The sequence below is a fragment of the Archocentrus centrarchus genome, chromosome 24, assembly GCF_007364275.1.
Source record: "Archocentrus centrarchus isolate MPI-CPG fArcCen1 chromosome 24, fArcCen1, whole genome shotgun sequence".
In the NCBI taxonomy this organism is placed as follows: Eukaryota; Metazoa; Chordata; class Actinopteri; order Cichliformes; family Cichlidae; genus Archocentrus; species Archocentrus centrarchus.
The window spans coordinates 13,929,172-13,945,404 of record NC_044369.1 but is presented as its reverse complement, the minus strand read 5'-3'; the positions used below and the strand labels follow the sequence as shown (position 1 = coordinate 13,945,404).

The following is a 16,233-nucleotide window of genomic DNA, read 5'->3' as shown; positions in this document are numbered from 1 at the left end:
GCTGCCATGTTTTTTATATAGAGAGGAGGCTTTCCCCTGACAACCCTTCCAAACAAGCCATAGTTATTCAGTCTTTTTTCTAATTGTACTGTCATGATCTTTAACATTTAACATCCTAACAAACCTGTAAAGTCTGAGATATAGCTCTTTAGTTTTTTTTGTAATTTCTCTGAGCATTGCACGGTCTGATCCTGGGGTGCTGGGATATCCACTCCTGGGAACTGATGGACTTCAAATTGGAAATGGCCTTATAACCCTTGCTAGATAGATTGGCAGCAGCAATTGCTCCTCTAAGACCATTCCTGATGTCTTTCCTCTTTGGCATTCTGTTAACACATACCTGAATGCTCCAGACCATCAAACTACCAGAACCTCTGCTTTTATAGAGATGCTCACACTTTCTGATTATCAGTGACTTGAGTGCATTTGATTAGCAGTGCCTGGCTGCTACTTCCTATGTAAACAGTAGGGGTGTTTTTTAGTTTTTCACACACTGCCCCTGCGTTTTGGCTTAGTTTTTGTTAAATAATGACAGCATAATATATAATGTGTTGTTGTTTGTCTGAGGTTGCATTTATGTAAAGACCTGATAAGAACAAAATAATTTTTTTATTATGTTTTCATGCATAAAACCTTAGAATTGAAAGGTGTTTTACCATGACTGCTACCAGCAAAAGAAAAAATGTATCATGCAACCCCTTTCCTATTGACTAATCTGTAAAAACATTATAAAAGTCACAATAATATTGTACATTTATCAGAAATGCAGAAATAGCTGTAGGGAAAGCCATTTTTTTTAAAACCAGGCTATAAACATTTTTCGTTTTGTAAAGTTGGGCATCTACACACAGCCTCAAGTTGCAATTTGAAGAACTGCAGTGGGGTTTTTTAAATTTGTTTTTTGGGCACTGCAGTGATTTAATTTTTCAACCTCAGAGGTTTCTGGTTGGTTAGAAGCAACAGAATGTCTCATTCATTCATCTCACACATTCACATTAACTGAATGTGCTTGTGACTGGATTTAAAGCTGAAGTAGCTCATTTTGAATGGTTATTATGAATGGTTCCAATGAAGACAGTAACAACCTGTTTGTTATTTTGAGCTGAAACTTGAAAGACACACACAGGGGTCACATTAACTTGTTACAAAGGGGTATGATGTGGAGTCGAGGGAATATGAAGTTGAGATAGCCACACATTGTATAATGTTGGAATTTATGCCCAGCATCTAATGCAGTTTAACACTTATCACTTATAGGAACATCCGTATGGTGCACAGCAATGGTGACACTTTATTCATGAAAGGTTTGCCAGTGAAAAGACTAATCACACCCACACACAGGCACTCACTGAAGCATCACAGGCTAGTTATTAATCTAGCGTAATGAACGCACAATCTGTGAGGTAACATATTTCCATGTAGGTCAATGGAGGATGATGCAAAAGACTGTCACATATACAGTATAGTGCATAGACATCAAGATTAAATCAAGCTGTTTCCCAAAGTGACCTGGGAAGAAGAATTGTTGACCACCATAAAAGGCAGCATGGTAGAGTACAGTATGTTGAGTCCTATGACCCACTGCACACACATAATGCAGTCACATACAGCCTCATGTTAGAATAGGAGGTAGTGCTTGCAATACAAAGAAAGGTGGGGGATGGGAAATAGGGTTTGTGGGCTTATGCAACAGGAATGAGCACAAGATGAGCATGATGCCCCGCTATTTGTGTGTGTGTGTGTGTGTGTGTGTGTGTGTGTGTGTGTGTGTGTGTGTGTGTGTGTGTGTGTGTGTGTGTGTGTGTGTGTGTGTGTGTGTGAGAGAGAGAGAGGAAGAGATGAACTCTATATCTTCTGGGCTGACAGGAGGAGATGAGGGTCGGACAGGCAGCTTTTCTGTTTCCTGATTATTCCACCTCACCTCCCTCCTGCATCTAACCCAGTATCACCCTCTCTCTCTTTCTCTGAGGTAAAGTGGAGCTGACAGCAGACAAATGGTTAAAAAAAGAAACACTGAAATGATATAGGAAAGAGGTGAGAGAATGAATGAAGGGAAGAGAAGTCCCTGTGAGTAACGCAAAGGCACATTTGGGGAGTTTATTGTGTAATATGCAAAAGACTTATTCTCATTTTGCATCTGTTGGCGTTCATGAATAAATTATCAGATGCTGTCTAATAAAACTGAAGGTTCATCATGTATCACCCAGATTACATCACTTGGTTGAGTCCAAAGCAGATCAATGTGACAAAATGAAAAGCATCAATCAACACAATGATTTCCTTTCTTCTAACAGTCCACTCCAATCCTCCCGGTGCGTGAGGTTATCCAGTTTAGTCCCATCAATGACGGAGACGGAAAGAACAAACTCATTCAGAATCCATGGCAATGCTTCACTGGGGTTGATAACGAATGGGAGCATCCATCACCCTTTACTGCAATTTTTCTAAAACTTTTAGCTAATTTTCCTCATCCTCGTCTTCCAAGCTTCAGATGATGATTTATTTGCAGCTATTTTCTTTTTTCATTTCTACTAAAAAATTCTCTTGAGTGAAATAACTCGAGAGGCTCATGCTCGCCATTTATTGTCAGATGTCAGGTTCTTTCTTGTAGCCGAGAGGTGGAGAACTACAAAGAGATCAGGCAGTGATTAGAAAAACAATAAGAAGTAGTGAGTTATATTACAAAAGATGAAAGTATATCGTTTGTATATTTGATGCCAAATTGCAAAATGGTGAAAACTACACTGTTGCTTCATTTATTAAAGTAAAGCTTTGGAAATTCAAAGTCCTAAATAGATGCCTGTACAACAGAGGTTAATCTGTCTGGTATCTCTTACATTACCTTCTTTTTCCCACACAAGTATAACAGATTTAAACTGAGAAAACATCTAGGTACTTCTTTTTTTTACTTGCTGCATTAATTATCTTTCTTTCCTTCTGGAGTTGAGTTGTTTCTGAAATTACACAGTTAAGGTATCTTTTTATTGAAGTTTATGTTTCTTTTCCCAAAAAGTAATCGAATTACTCTGGCCTTTCACAATAAATTTATTCTTCCTAAAGATACATAATAAAGTAGGTCAAAAATTTGAAAGAGAAAGTTTTAATTCATTCTTTTAGGCTTATGTTTCATTTTGATAGCCAGCAGTTTCCATATTGGACATTTTTTTATACTCACTGTGATAAACTATTTACTTGTACTCAAAGAAATACGTTATATACGTCTTAACTTAAAGTGCAACCTTTGTCTTGGACTTTCAGCTGGATTTCATAGTCTTCCATGAAAGTTTCACACTTGATGTTAAGATTGGTGTACAACATGTAAGTGCTGTCAAAAAATGCAAGAAAACAATTATTCTTATTAAAATGCAATTATGTAAATTTCACTGTTAGTTTACCTGAATGTATTGTTGGAAACTAACACAAGGGTAAGAGAGCACAAAAGAATGACAACACTCAAGAATGCATACTCCTTTTTTCAAATCTAAGGTTTTACTTATCGGGTCATAATAAAAAACATATCTGTTACTTACCAGGTTCTAAAATTAGGTAAATGGAAACTCAGATGGACAATAACACATGATATGTTACACTGTGCCATTATTTATTTAACAAGAATTAAGCCAAAGTGCAGAAGCATTGTGAAAGGCTAATGCACTTGATTAACTGATCATCAGCAAGTGTGACTGCCTCTGTAAAAACAGTTTGGCAGGTTGCACTCAGATGTGTGTTAACACAAAGCCAAGGAGGAAAGCTATCAGCAGTGATCAATCTTGGAAGAGTCATTAAGGCCACTTCCAAATACTTAACTCATAATGGACTTGAAATTATTTCCAAATAATTTCAAGTCCATTATGAGTGAGTGTCACAGCAAATTCACCCCAAGGTCAGACTGAAATGCCCAAGAGCTACATCTCGGACTCTACAGGCTTCAGTTAGCATTAAATGTTAAATGTTAAAGTTCATGACAGCACAATTAGAAAAAGACTGAACAAGCATGGCTTGTTTGGAAGGGGACAGCCTCCTCTCTCTAAAAGAACGTGGCAGCATGGCTTAGATTTGTAAAGTTGCATGTGAATAAACCGCAAGCCTTCTGGAACAATGTCCTTTGAACAGATGAGACCAAAGTGGAGATGTTTGTCCATAATGCACAGTACAGCATTTGGAGAAAACGAAACACAGCATATCAGCATAAACACTTCATACCAACTGTCAAGCTCAGTGGTAGACGGGTGATGATTTGAGCTTGTTTTTGCAGCCACAGGACCTGGGCACCTTGCAGTCATTGAGTTCACAGTGAACTCCTCTGTATACCAAAGTATTCTAGAGCCAAAGGTGAGGCCATCTGTCCAACAGCGAAAGCTTGGCAGAAAACGGGTCATGTAACAGGACAATGATCCCAAGGACAGCAACGAACAACAGAATGGGGTAAAAAGAAAAGAATCAAGGTGTTGCAATGGGCCAAAGTCCAGACCTCAACCTGATTGAAATGCTGTTTCAGAACCTTAAAAGAGCTGTGCACAAGCAAATGCCTGCAAATCTTAATGAACTGAAGCAACATTGTAAAGAAGATGTCTCAAAAACGTGAGCGACTGATAGAGTCAGACAGAAAACAAGGACTTCAAGTTATTGCTGCTTAAGGTCAGTCTACAAGCTACTGAATCATGGGGTGTACTTAGTTTTCATATTCTGCTTCTGCATTTTGGTTTTGTTTTTGTTAAATAAACAACACACTGTAGTATGTCATGTGTTGTTGGTCATCTGAGGTTGTAGTGATTTTTCCTGATATATATAAAACTATAGAAACAGGTTGTTCTTGTTTCACATGATTGTATAATCCCATTTCCAAAAAGAAGAAAAGAAGTTGGGTTGTCTTATAGAATATCAAATCCTGAAAATGTGATATTTTACTCAAAAAAATAAATGTATGCTCATTTTTATTTTGATGCCAGCAACATGTAAAAAAAACTGGGACAAGGACAGCAAAAATTTTGAGTTACTAAGTTTTGCAGTGAAGTTGTGCTGTAGGTTTGATTTTGTTCTTTAGGGTAGCTGAAGGGCTGTGACGATGTAGACAGAAAGCAGAGACAAGGTTCAGCTGCACTTTTATAACACTGTATGTAATTCATCCCTTCCCATCCTCGCCTGTGACTTTCTGTCATTTCATTACACCTCATCTCTGACGTGGGTGCCCTGTGATGTTTCCGTACGATGCACATAGTGTAAATCTTGGAGGAAAAGAAAGAGAACTGAAAAGCTGTGGTTGCTTTTGTTAAATTGATTTGTCGGGCAATATTTGTCAGACTGTGATGATGACTGTTTTTTTGTTTGTTTTTATTTTTTTGTCTGTTGGTGCATGCTCTTTGTGTTTGTGTGTGACTCTGTAATTACAAAAGGGCTGTTCAGTGTGAAGAGATCTGTCGTCCCACCACAGGCTGTGAGTGTGAGCTATAATCTGCTTTGATGACGCTGATCACAGTCTGTGAATGGAGGTGCTGTGGGACAAAGCTCAACCGCTCTGTGCCAGTGTGCCATTACAGAGATGACATCATTCCTCTGCAGCACTTAGCACGCGCATTGACACTCACACACACACACACACGTGCGTGCGCACACACACACACACACACACACACACACACACACACACACACACACACACACACACACACACACACACACAAGTATCATTTACGACTGCTCACTTCTCGGGTCTCTCTCCTTCCCGTGTCATGGATCCATCCTTGTGTGGCCAGCAGCAATTAGCATGTGTACTTGCGCGCGTTTGTGTTGGTGCGTGTGAAGCACCGGTTCAGATAACATATACAGATCAGCTGAGAAATGAGCTATCAAGATTAGGAGAAAGCCACCACATCCATCACTGGGGCAGTGTCAGTGCTGGGGGATGAGGAGCCCACTAATGGCCATATCTCAGCAGATCCATCACATCTCCATCTTGTTTACACTTTGAACCCCACACCACATGATGACTCACTCCTCATTAAGCAGTCAGTGTGTGCGCATGATATCATGTGTCTCCACTTGTGTGCGAGATAGATAGATAGATAGATAGATAGATAGATAGATAGATAGATAGATAGATAGATGTGAGTACACACATACTGTATGTTACTCTGTATTCAGCTTGTTTTATCTTCATGCCAGGCCCAACCTGTCATTATGAATAACTGCCAGAAGCCACAGTGACTCCTTGTCTTGTAGTCTGACCAGACAGCTGTCTCTGCTTTGCTTTTTAAAATTGCAAAGTTATTAATACTGAAGCCTTTGCTATGGTTCAACTGTTTGTTCTTTTATGTGCTGTCTGGCCACATGTGACACTGTGGTTGGTCATACTCATTATGAATGACTAAACCCAAAGGCGGGGTGAGAAACTGTCCATCAGTGAGCAAAGTGCTGTTAGAAAATAGAGTTTAGTCAAATCATGAAGATTAATGTAGAGGTAAACACAGGGGCGTGGGGGGGTTTGGGGTGGGGGTGAGGATGGTGAAAACCTTTTTTTTTTCTGTGTGTTTTAATGAACTGCTATTACAAACTAAATTTAAATGAGCATTTATGGCTGTTACTTATCATCTCTCAAAAAAGGCATGTTCTGATATATCTACAATAAGCTATCAGCTTATACTATTTTCTGAGTAAAACTGCATGCGTGCTAGAAAGGAATGAGTGGTGTCAATATTTCAAAAGCAGGATATCAGTTACCTAACTGGCTCCTCCCTGCTGCTGTACCTTGATTTCTTCTTTTGTCAGGCGATAGCAGGTGATCATATGTGGTCTAGTAGCTGTCACAATGGATGAAACTATGATTCACAGTTGTGGCTTTCTAAACACTGACATCAACAGCTTTGTTTAACACCCTGCCTGGTAAGCTATATTCCAGACCTCTGAATCACTGCCCATTTACTAATTCATTACATGTAGCTAACTCGGTATCAAGCTTTATTAATAAAAAATGGCAATAAAATAAATGAATTAAATGAAAAATAGAATAAAATAACAATAGTTCTAACTCATTTTACAAATAATGTTGGATGAATAGCTATGTACATTTCCTACTAATGACAACACATTTATTTCCTCCTTTCAACACAAAACTTGTAACATAACTCATGACTTACTCCTAGCTTCATATTCTTATTCTTGGACTCTACTAGACTAGTTTTGAATGATTTACAGGTCACCCTTTAATTCACCCATCAACCCTTTAAGGCCACCCTCCCTTTAAGCAAACTTTCCTCTGATTGGTTTAACATAAAGCTTGAAATTCAGGTGGGTGGGGCTTTAGTGCCCTCAGTCAGAGATGTGATAACTATTTTAAGCATATCTGCTCTCATTGGGCCTTGTTCTCTAATATTTGGATATTAGAGGCAAGTACATATTGATGAAGTTTTGAGCTGGCTGGAAAATGCAGAGCTGGCTTGGGGAGGGTTGTATTAGCTGACCTTGTACATGTCTTATTATCCTAGCAGATACAACAAACTGCTATGGAGGAAAACCCAGGGTTTAAATGCAGCAGTGTTTGATTATGGATGGGTTTCAGGTGTGCAAAGCAGGTGACGATTGAGTGCCAGGCCAAGACACATACACACGCAGACATGTTTACAGTGCAAAATGGGGACCACAGGAAAAAAGGTAACAAAACAGGACATGGAAACATGTAGAATAATGCTTCTTCAGGTGACAGCTAAACACAGAAAAGACCAGATAGTTTTGATGTTATGACTGATGCCTATGAGCATCATCTGTATGTTTCTGATTTTCAGAAGGATTATAAGGAACAAACCACCATCACAGGTGCCACTGAGAATAATTTAACCACACATTTGTTTAGAGGCCTCACCTGTGAGGCAAACAGGCACTTAATCTGCATGCAAACAAGTAAATGCAAACCTATATGAAAAGACCTGCGACCTAATGCACACATAGCATGCTACTACCCTAGGAAAACTGGAATGACTTCTTCATTGGTTCACAATCTGGTGATAAGAGGACATTGTTGATACAAAATGTAAAACACCAACACATGCACACCCTCAATCATCACCTGTTCTTATGACTAACATTTCTCAGATGAATCATTGTGCTGATTACTGCTAGTCTACAGTTTGTTCAGGTTAATTTCTTGTATTAAAGATGCTCATTGTTTGGGAAACAACGAGACAAAGTTGTTTAGTTATAACTTGACATGAAACCAGCCAGCGAAACAACCAGCGGAAGCTACGCAGAAGATGACGCAAGCACAGTGCTTTGGAATGGGCTAATTTTAGCTTGCCCTACAAAATCCAAAGTGAAAATTGCAATGTCATATTTAGTATACCCTCAGTTAAAAACTCAAAAGTACATACTCTTAAATATGAATACTCCTTTGTATTAAAATATGCAGAAAAAGCAAACGGACAAACAGAAAGGTTTAGAGGAGTTTTTAATAATTCAGTAACCTCACTGACTTTACGCAGACTGGTGTGACTGCAACTACGCCAGACGTGTAGTCAGGCAGGTGACTGCTATTGAGATGTGGTTTTGGTATTTGTAGTTGTGGCAAGCCTGCTCCCTCAGTTACAGCATGTCTTTGAGTATTTGGAGTTTACAGTCAGCCTTAGAAGTTTTCTTTTTCAGTTCTTTTATTCATTATGAAATGTTTCTTTATAAAAGAGTATTTGAAGATACCAGTAGGCTGAAAGGACTGTTCTGTTTGTTTGAGGTTCTATTGTGTACTTGAGAACAAATGAAAGGACCACACTGGTAGAGATAAAGTACCTGATGCATGTAGGTTTGGTAACAAGGACAGACAGAGGCTATGAATGTACCATACTGTATATGACAGCACAACTTGGGCTTTATAAAGTTTTTTAAAAGCCTGACAAAAAGCAGAAACAATATATAGAAAATCTTTTGGCTCAGCTGCTGTGAAGAGCCTACCTATTTATATTGTAACATTTGAAGTTTATCTGTAGCAATACAATATACAGGCTAGTAGAAAAATTTAAATAAGAAAATATATTTTAACTACCTTGAACTTGCCTCTAAAAATGTGTAACATTTGGTGACATAAAACTGATATGCACAACCTACACTTACTGTGAACTTCATTAGGTATACTTGTTCAGCCAAATGACATGGCAGCAATTCAATATATTTAGGCATGTAGACATGGTCAAGATGACCCGCTTAAGTTCAGACCGAGCAACAGAATGAGAAAGAAAGTGATTTAAGTGACTGAACATGTCTGGATTGAGTATTTCAGGAACTGAATTGAATTGAATCTTCAAAGGAAAATGGCCAGACTACTTTGATGTGAAAGGAAGGAAGTAACTCAAATTACAAACAACTCATTGCAACCGAGGCATCTCTGAATGTGCAACATGTTGTACTTTGAAGCAGAGGTGCTACAGCAACAGAAGACTACACTGAGTGCCTCGCCTTGCGTGTACTCACCAAAATTGGACAGTAGAAGATTGAAAAAATATAGCTTGGTCTGATGAGTCTTGATTTCTGCTGTGACATTCAGATGGTAGGATCAGAATTGGTGTAAACAAGAATAAAGCATGGCTCCATCCTACCTTGTACAGTATCAGTGGTTCAGACTGCTAGTGCTGGTGTAATTATGTGGGGGATATTTTCTTGGCAAACTTTGGGCCCTTTAGTACCAACTGAGTGTTGTTTAAATGCCACAGCCAACCTGAATATTGTTGCTGACCATATCCATCCCTGTATGACCACAGTGTACCCATCTTCTGATGGCTGCTTCCAGCAGGATAGCGCACCATGTCACAATGCTTAGATTGTCTCAAACTGGTTTCTTGAACATGACAATGAGTTCACTGTACTCAAATGACCTCCCCAGTCACCAGTCAATTCAATAGAGTGCCTTTGGGATATGGTGGGATGGGAAATTCACATCATAGATGTGCAGCCAACAAACCTGCACTTTGACTCTTGCTGACACTTGTCTCCAAAAAAGTCGACTGCCCTCTCTCCTAGATATCTCCACAGCAATGTCATCTGCGCACCATTCTTCCTTCTTTAACCATTTAATCTTTGCCTCTGTCTTCACTCACTGAAGGCTTATACAGTATGTCTTGGGGTGGCTGTAGCTCAGTAGGTAGAGCAGGTCACCTACTGATTGGAAGGTCAGTGGTTCAATTCCTGGCTACTGCAGGCTGCGTGCCAATGTATCCTTGGGCAAGATACTTAACCCCAAGTTGCTCTCCGACCGTTCCGTCGGAGTATGAATGTGAGTGAATGTTAGACGATTAAAGCACTTAGCTTAATTAATTAATCATGGAAGTGCTTGTATGAATGCGTGTGCATGGGGTAAATGTGAACGTGTTGTGTAAGCGCTTTGAGTGCTCATATCTGAGTAGAAAAGCGCTATATAAGAACTAGTCCATTTACCATTTACCATGTCAACCTATGTTCCTTTCTCTACTTAAAGTACGTATTCACCACAGCCATTTCCACCCTTTTTGCAAAGTCCACTACCATCTGTCCTTCTCTCCTTAACACCATACCTACCCAACACCTCCTCGTCAATTTTCCCTTCCACCTCTATGCCCACTGAAGTCTGCTCCAATCACCACTATCTCCCCCTCTAGGGACACGTTTTACCACTTTATCCAACTTATTCCAGAATTCCTCTTTCTTTTCTAACTGACATCCAGCCTGTGGGGCATATGCACTGACGCCATTCAACATCAACCCTTAGATTTCTGCCTTCAAACTCACGACCCTGTCTAACATTCTCTTCAGGTCCACGCTAGTCACATACTATCCTTTCAGGATTACCCCTACTCTCTTCTCTTCCTGTCTACACCATGGTAGAACAGCTTGAATCTACTTCCAGTGCTCCCGGCCTTGCATCCCTTCCACCTTGTCTGCTGCACACACAATATATCTACCTTCCTTCTCGCCATTGTATCAGCCAACTCTCTCCCTTTACCAGTCATAGTCGCTACATTTAGCGGCCCTGCTCTCACCTGTACACTCCTGCGTTTCCTTCTCTCTCAGGGCCTTCCTAACAGGCCTTGATTTGGCCAAGATTTTATGCTGGATGCCCTTCCCGATGCAACCCACCCCATTTATCAAGACTAGAAACATACTGGCTTTTAGCCACCCCTCGTGGCTGGGTTTTCTCAGCTTTCTAGTGATGTCTTGATACCCTCATTACAGTATGAACAAATTGATAAGTTGTAAGATGTATGTAACAGATGCAAGTTACAAATAAGGATCTTTAATGACTTGGAAATGTTAAATCTATTATGAATCGTTGGCTGCCCTCTCCCCTCCCTGATGGACATCTACACCTCCCGCTGCATCAGCAGAGCCAGGAACATCATCAAGGACAGCTCACACCCTGGCTTTGACCTGTTTGACCTGCTGCCCTCTGGCAGGCGCTACAGGTGCATCAAAGCCAGAACAAACAGACTCAGGAACAGTTTCTTCGCCAGAGCAATCACCACCCTGAACTCACACACTCACCCACTGTAACTGTGCAACACCCACATCTCTGTGCAATATTATATTATTCATACTGAACAATATCTAACATTCCTATATTGTGTAATATCCAGTATTCATTCACTAGTGCAATATTCATTCACCAAGTGCAATATTCATCATCTTCATCATTATATGTATACACGCATTTACTTTCTTACAATGTACAGATGCACCAATGTAGGTATGTATGTATATATTTTTATACATTCTATTTTTTGTATATTTTACACATTGTTTATTTTCTGTATATCTCTTGATCATATTGATTATACTAGATTATAAAATTTTTAAAATATTTTTATTTTCATTTTAGAGAGTTTGATTTTCTGTTACATGGCACTGAACAGGAGTGGCCCTCCAATCTCATTGTACATCCTGTATAATGACAATAAAGGCATTCTATTCTATTCTTTGTATTGCTGCACGTCACTGCATTACTCTCTGTAAGAAATAGGTAACAGGACATTTAGATGCCCCGTCTATGGTAAAGCTATCATGATAATTGAATCTTATTTCCTAAGTGCATTTAAGTCTTCTTGTAAGCGATCATCACTAAAACTGATTGGAATTAATTAACTTAGAAGCCCAAGCGTTCCTTAAAAGGTTCCCCAGTAACCTTATAATTTTATGGATAACCTTACTGGCAGCTTATAAGCACAGAAACACATATGTACACCTAAAGTTACCAGTTAACCTGCACATGATATGATTGTGCACATGTCCCATGATTTCTGAGAGTCAGGCCTTTTGGCCGTTCCGAGAGAAAGCAAGAAGGGGTCAAAACTGTCATCAGAGAGTGTGATCTGTGTTAGTGTGGTGTGGAGGCATGCTACACTCTGTCACTGACTGTTCCTCTTCTCCCTCCCTTCATGTTATGCAACAAGGGAGGGAGGAAAAGTACCCAGCCCAGTGTCAGGTATCAGTGAGCTGCTGTACGTCTGCTCTCATTTTATTCAGCTTCACACAAAACATTGTGCAAGATTACTTCCAAGAACTGGAGTACAACATGGAGCTGTTTTGCTGTTTTGATCCACCCAGACTGACACGAGGAACAGATTTATGTTCTGGAGGGACTGCAAGGTTAAATTTGTTCATGTACTCACGCTCCACCACACACACACACACTTGTGAATTAATAGCACATGTAAGGCAAGCCAAGAAAAAGCTATAACACTTTCCTTCCTGTGCTGAAAATTCCTATCGTGGCAATATGAGCTGTTAATAGCAAATCTTCTCCTGCACATCACTTGTGAAATGTATGAATTTCTAATCCTTTCTTTGGAAAATAAGCCAAGACAAGGACACAAAGTGGGTGGAGCCTCACCAAGCTTTATTTACATGCGCACTATTTCTTATACAAACTAGATTACAATTCAAAATGTAATACACAGGAAAAATACCCACTAACATCAAGTTGAGAAGAAGCAAGATTAATAAAGGGCAAAAGTTCAAAGGGAAAAGTTCAGAGAGTGTATGAAGGGAGCTGGCCTGGGCTTCTTAACAAGGATGAAAGTTTTCATAAGAAGATAATATAAAGAAAATGTCCAAGAGGTGATTAAGGTTTCTAGTGGTATGTGTCTATTTTTGCTTTTCTCAGCTTTAAACCAGCACATTTTGTGCTGCACATGTGTGTCGAGCATGAGGGGAGGTCATCTGTGCCTGAATGAAGCAGTGGTTGTGTGAAAGGCCTGCCCAGCTACTACTACGTGTAAACTACCTGCCCAACGAGCCAATGCATTTTTACACCGAGTGCACATAATGTTAGGAACGCCTTTGAGATTTGATATTTCGGGGATCAATAAGAAGTCTTTTCAATGATAGCGTTCCCCGGATTTCACTTTGCCAGTCGTCTTCACAGGATAAGTAATTTTTAGTACAGACAGTGTAGATGAATTCAAATGTTTAGCAGTTCAGCTGATGGCTCAGGTGTATCCCTGTCAACAGAAAAGACAGATAGTGTTCTGGAAATTTTAGATATAGCAAGGTGTTGGAAATTCCAGCTTTTAATCAGATGACGTTTTTACTATATCACTGTAATGGGTTTGTAATAATAAACCCATTAACGTGGGAGGATGGTGCAAGTGGTCCTCTGTCAGTCCTAATTTTTTTTTTTTTTTTTAAAGGAACAGAGTGTTTTAGCACTAAAAACACCAGGTTCCTCTCAGTTTGAGCAAGGTACAGCTAGCTCATGCACTAAACCTCAGTTAGTACAACAGACCATTCTAGCCAACCATGCACACCCACTTTTCTGCCTTGGCTTCAGAGTGATATACATGAATCTGTACACTAATATACATAGCAGGCAATACACTTCATGTCACTGCCCCTAATGGAGAAGGGGTCTCCAGATGCTACAACAATGGTGCCTTCCACCATTTTCCAAAATCTGGTTCAACAATTTAAAATTGCTGGTAACAGTGTTCCCTCCTTACCCGGCGCGTAACGTCGTTTAATATTTCTTCAAATTCAGAGGTATCACAAACTCCAAGGGTCAAGTACTACATGAGCATATAAGGACATACAGCGAGTATATATGCATTTCACACGATTCATAATGCATAAATACATACATGCATACAGTCAACTGTGCTGTATGCACTGCGAGGAGTTACACATCCTCGTGAGATTAATTCAACTGAAATAAACTCCATAGATAAACACATACACACATTAACATGTATTTAGGAGATACAGGAAGTCACCTGCAGGAGCACCAGGCGTGTCCACAAGGGTTTGTATGTGTGTGTCTGTGTGTTTATGTGTGAAGAGTCAAACAAGAGGGAAAAAAAAGCTATGACAGCAAAACCAAAACTGTGTTAAGTAATAATCCTGACATTTATCATCCTTCTAATTCTTCATCCCAATGGCCAAAAGTTCACAGGTTACAAGTTCAGAAACACAAAGAAATATGTTTTTTTTTTTCCAAGAAACATTAAAATACTACTTGAATGTGACTTGACAGTTCTTAAATGGAAAGCCTTCCTTTCTCACCCCCTGAGTGATTCTGTATATGCATAACGAGCCCCACAATCTCATGACAAGAAACCAGCAGAGCTTAACACAGATCCCTGCTATTGTTTTTTTGTTTTTTTTGTTTTTTTTTTTTTGTTTTCTCTGTGTGTAATATACGTGTGTGCATAAATGTGTCTGCTGTGATTTGGCTGCCAGCATATCCTACTGTTTGTTTCAAGTAATTTGGCAATATACAGAGATAGCTTATTATTTTAATCAGGAAACAAATGGCTTCTAGAGGAATGAGCCTAAAAAAAGAAAAACCCTGCTCCCCTTGCTCAACCTTATCGTGCTACAAGTGGCTGCAGCGCTGGGCTTCTGCGGGTTTTGGGTAAAAACAGAAGAAAAAAAAAGACAAATAATATGCACAGCTTCCCCTCAGGACAGGATTCAACACTGTTTATATAGCACCTGTTGTGGTGTGGAAATGTTCACAACCCTAGGACACAGGTTTTTATTTTGGCTACATCGTATGCTGTGATAAATGATGTCAACAGAATTCACCAGAAGAAAGCTAAGAGAAGATACACAAGATCTTTTCCTTCTTGAATTTTTCCCTGCCCTGCACTGTACAAAAATCTGTGGCAGAAATTTTCTTCCTCTAGTCTTTTTCTTTTTTCCCCATATTTGAAGAGTTTGATATACACAAGGATAAAACATAAGCTGTAGCATTTGCCTAATTCTAATACAACCTTCAGTATGCTGCTGTTATTTTAAATTCATGCAACGTGTTAAAAAACAAACAAAAGAAAAACAGCAAGTGCATGGCATTAAATTGAGGAATTTCAACAGATTTTGCAATCTGGGGCAAAGTGTCAGTTTGTCTATATGTGTATTTGGATGGACTGAATAAGTGGCCACACAGAGTAAGACACTCCCATTTCTGTCTCTTCATTTCACCAATACACTGACTCATTTTCTACAGACATGTATGATTAAGAAACAAATATGATAAAACAGGAAATAAAAAAACAAAATAAACACAGGACATTTACAATTACTCCGAACAGAGGGAATTTCTTTTTCAACACATCGCATGAAACCATTGGGTCTGAACAACTGCACCGTGCTCGCCTTCCATTCTTTGCTCTACAATGAGTCCTCGTATTCCACCTGAAAACCCCTTTTGATAAGCAGTGTTCCTTTGATATCAGCAGATTGGGTGTCAAAGAAAAATTGCATAATTCTAACATTTGTGAGTTTGTTGTGATTGTTAGATGTAGCTTGTTTCACAAGAAGCTTTGAGGACTCATGTGCAGCATCTCTAGAGTCTGCAGGATAGTTCATGGTTCACCAGTGTGGGAGCGAAGGTAAAGCTCTCAAGAGGAAGTCTTCTTCTGTAAACACAGGGTTGGTTATTTTACATTGTGCTGATGGCAGGTTTGGCAAAAAGGATGCTGTGTCTGATCTTCTCTTGCACCACACAGGTCAGACCTGGAGAGAAAGAGACATATTTATGTTAGTGTTCATGTTGTGTTTTTAAGTATGTGTTTTTAATCTTCACTCTTCTCATGGTCATAAGTCAGGTATTGAAACCTAAGGATAAACCAGTTAATTACTGTCACTGACACTGACATTATTAAATAGATTAAACCATTGGCAAATGTCACCAGTCCATATTAACTACAAATTTCTCTTCACTTCTGGTTAGTTGCAGCTGCAAGCTAAGTGCTCAAAGCTATCACTGGTGCTTTTGGATGTGCTTCA

General features: G+C 39.4%; 1 protein-coding gene across 1 annotated transcript in view; it reads right to left on the bottom strand.

The window, feature by feature from the left end:
• Positions 1 to 12,823: 12,823 nt before the first annotated feature.
• The window catches only part of foxo3b (forkhead box O3b), a 46,772-nt gene continuing 43,362 nt past the window's right edge, over positions 12,824 to 16,233 (bottom strand). Inside the window, exon 4 of the mRNA XM_030721096.1 lies at positions 12,824 to 15,960. The gene's annotated coding sequence lies outside the window, so the exon portion shown is untranslated. The remainder of the gene's footprint in view (positions 15,961 to 16,233) is intronic.